This window comes from Thalassophryne amazonica, unplaced genomic scaffold (genome assembly GCF_902500255.1).
Source record: "Thalassophryne amazonica unplaced genomic scaffold, fThaAma1.1, whole genome shotgun sequence".
NCBI lineage: Eukaryota > Metazoa > Chordata > Actinopteri > Batrachoidiformes > Batrachoididae > Thalassophryne > Thalassophryne amazonica.
Window position 1 is genome coordinate 63406 of NW_022986351.1, and position 3818 is coordinate 67223.

General features: G+C 44.1%; 1 non-coding gene across 1 annotated transcript; it reads left to right on the forward strand.

The window, feature by feature from the left end:
• Nucleotides 1–3207: 3207 nt before the first annotated feature.
• LOC117506107 lies at nt 3208–3424 on the forward strand. The gene has a single exon (XR_004559378.1). It is a non-coding gene; the product is annotated as a small nucleolar RNA U3 (small nucleolar RNA).
• The last annotated feature ends 394 nt before the right edge of the window (nt 3425–3818 follow it).

The window sequence follows — 3818 nt, forward strand, 5'->3', positions numbered from 1 at the left end:
CATCACTGAAAGCAGCCAAAGATAACGATACATCTTTGAGATGGTTATGAGTAATTTTTTTCTCTATTAGTTAAAATTTTATTAGCAAAGAAAGTAATGAAATCATTACTAGTTAAAGTTAAAGGAATACTCGGCTCAATAGAGCTCTGACTCTTTGTCAGCCTGGCTACAGTGCTGAAAAGAAACCTGGGGTTGTTCTTCAATGAGTAGTAAGATGTCCAAGCTTTACGGAGGGCTTTTTTTATAGAGCAACAGACTCTTTTTCCAGGCTAAGTGAAGATCTTCTAAATTAGTGAGACGCCATTTCCTCTCCAACTTACGGGTTATCTGCTTTAAGCTGCGAGTTTGTGAGTTATACAACGGAGTCAGGCACTTCTGATTTAAAGCTCTCTTTTTCAGAGGAGCTACAGCATCCAAAGTTGTCTTCAATGAGGATGTAAAACTATTGACGAGATACTCTATCTCACTTACAGAGTTTAGGTAGCTACTCTGCACTGTGTTGGTATATGGCATTAGAGAACATAAAGAAGGAATCATATCCTTAAACCTAGTTACAGCGCTTTCTGAAAGACTTCTGAAAGACTTCGGAAGACGTGGATATCAGCACTGTTTCGGCACATTGAGACAGACGTGCGGAGTAACTCCGCGCGTCGCGGCGGAGACGCATGACGCAAAGCAACGCTGTGATGAAGCCTCACAGGACATGTTGGGGCATGTCCAGCTCATGCACAATTTCTCGCATACTCACACGACTGAAAAGCAACCGGAAGCCGTCTGAAAGCCACCTGAAAGCCGTCCTGTGAGACCAACGCGGAGGTGGTTTTGTCCCGCGCCATGAGCGGCATGGTGGCGCAATCCTCCACTTCTCTTTCCATGAAAAAAACTCCTGTGACAGTAAAATGTGCCGAAAAAGTGCTGATGACCACGCCTTCTGCCTTTTTTTGAAAGTTAGACGACGTCCCGGATCATCAAAGCCTTCATGTTGGAAATGATCTGGTTGTTTCAGCGGGGTTTGAGCCTGTCGATCAGCGCTCGGAGTGCGCCATGCTCTCAGACGCTCTGGGCGGTCTTTAAACCGGCTAGAGCACTCCTTAATCTGTGTAATCCCCACAAAATCGTCGCTGAAAGCCATCTAAATTTTCCGAATGGTGTCCAGCTGGAGGTCTCTTACAGTTTCTGGAAAAATTTGATGCAGCAAAGCTCCAAATCGTTCAGACATTTATTCGCAATAAAAATCCGATGAGAGGGGTGGATCACTGCTCACACAAAGCCTGCTCATAGGCGAATGACGCAACCGACAGGTGTGAAAAAACTCACGTATGCGCACGAAGGTTCAAGCTTGGCTGATGCAATCACACGTGATTCAAATCCATATGGTTTTTGCAAAAAATAAAAAGGTCCAATACTTTTTGGACAGACCTCGTACATACATACATTCATACATACGAGGTCTGTTAGAAAAGTATCCAACCTTTGGCCAGGGAAAAAAAACTGGCTTACCTGGATGGTTGGAAACCTAATCACCCTCGAAGTAGTCTCCTTGGGACTCCACACACTTCTCCCAGCGGTGTCGCCACTGTTGGAAGCATTCCAAAAAAGCCTCTTTTGGGATGGAGTGCAGCTCCACCGTCGTTGCAGCCATGATGTCCTCCCTCGTCTCAAAACGCGTTCCTTTTAATGGTGTTTTAATTTTTGGGAACAGCCAGAAGTCGCAAGGGGCCATGTCAGGAGAGTATGGAGCCTGTGGAACCACAGGAGTTTGGTTTTAACACAAAAAAGTCCAAATTAAGTTCAACGAATGTGCTGGAGCATTGTTGTGGTGGAGGCGCCAATTTCCTGTGGCTCACAACTCCCGGTCTCTTGCGCTGTACAGCATTACGGGGGCAACGGAGGACATCCCTGTAATACTCCTTCTTTATTGTTTGACCCTGTGGTGCGTACTCATGGTGTACCACACCGCAGGAGTAAAAAAAAACAGTCAGCATTACCTTCACATTTCTGCGCACTTGGCGCACCTTCTTCGGTCGTGGCGACGTGGAATGCTTCCACTGTGACGACTGGAATTTGGTTTCCGGGTCGTACCTGTACACCCAGGACTCATCACCGGTGATAATAGTGTCCATAAAGCTGGGATCAGTGTGAATGGAGTCCAGCATATCCTATGAGACTTCAACACGGAGGTGCTTTTGGTCCGCCGTCAGCAACCTCGGCACGAACTTCGCAGCCACTCGCTTCATGCCCAAATCTTCTGTAACAATGGAATGTGCCGAAAAAGTACTAATGTCCACTTCCTCCGCAATTTCTTGGATGGTCACTCGATGGTTCCGCATCACCACAGCATTCACATTGGAAATGATCTCGTCATTTCGGCACGTCGATGGTCGGCCGGAGCACGGCTCGCTCTGCACGTTACACGTCCGTCTTTAAACCGGTTGTACCACTCCTTAATTTGTGTGGCGCCCATAGCTTCATCCCCGAAAGCCGTCTTTATTTTTCAAATGGTTTCCACTTGGCTGTCGCCAAGTTTATGGCAAAATTTGTTGCAATGGCGTTGCTCCAATCGTTCCGCCATTTTCCTTGCAATAAAAATCCACCGAGCACACAGCACCACTCCTCACACAAAGGCTGCTCACAGGCGAATGACGCAACCGACAGGTGGGACAAAACTCACGCATGCGCACTAAGGTTCAAGGTTGGCTGATGCAATCACACGTGATTCAAATCCCTAAAGTTTCTGAAAAAAATAAAAAGGTCGGAATGTTTTCTCACAGACCTTGTACATACATACATAGATTGCCTTTTATAGTTATAGATCACAACGCGCTCACTGGAGCCACGAAGAGCAACTATCAATCATAATTCAAGTTGTTGCAGTTGAGGATGTCCCAGAAAAAAATAAGCATTTTATGGGGTTCCTTGAGACTCGGAGAGCTCAACATCTCCTTTGGAGACTGTAGGGGGCAGTCTGATGATCATGGTGCAAATATGGAAGGGAAGAGGAAGGAAGTCCAAGTCAGACCTGTAGAAATAAATCAGAGCTGTGTTTGACTGTGTGACGTGTATATAAATAATAATATTTCTGTCTTGTTGATGGTTCAATTTGTTTCTTAAACTCAGTTAAATATGTCTGGGGGAGGGGGATTCGGTACCATAACAAAGCAGGGTTCGTCGGTGGTTCAAGTCCTGCAGCAGGAGCATCATCAGGTTAAGACTATAATTTCAGGGATCATTTCTATAGTCTCTGACTTGAGAAATCTGTTTCTAAAGTGTTCTGTCTCGCCAACCACGATGAAGAGTCCTGATACTTCTTCCTGAGCATGAAGTGGACAGAAAGAAATGATACATTTCATCTGCTTTCTGTCTTTGATGATTGTTTATTGTCTCCACTCAGGGGTGATGAGAGGAGGAGTATGGTCAGAGTGTTTCTAACACTGTGTACATGGAATTTAGTGTGTGGAAATCAACCAAAATATGTTTCCATTATCAGTCATTGTAGTGTGTTACTAAACACAGTGATGGATACTTAAAAAAAACTGCACAAAAAATGTGTTTTTGAGGTTACACATTTGTTGTTTACATAGCATTTAATGATGTATTCATGTTACAGTAAAGTTGGAAAATCCATTATTTGATAAGTGTGGATTCACTTAGTGAGCTCAGAAAACTAAATTAAATTTAGGACAATTTTTCAAATAGTTCATAATCAACCATTAATAATATCATCTTGTAAACACCATCCATATAATAAAAGTGTGTGTGTGTGTGTGTGTGTGTGTGTGTTCGCTAAGGGTGTAACGGTACATGTATTTATATTGAAC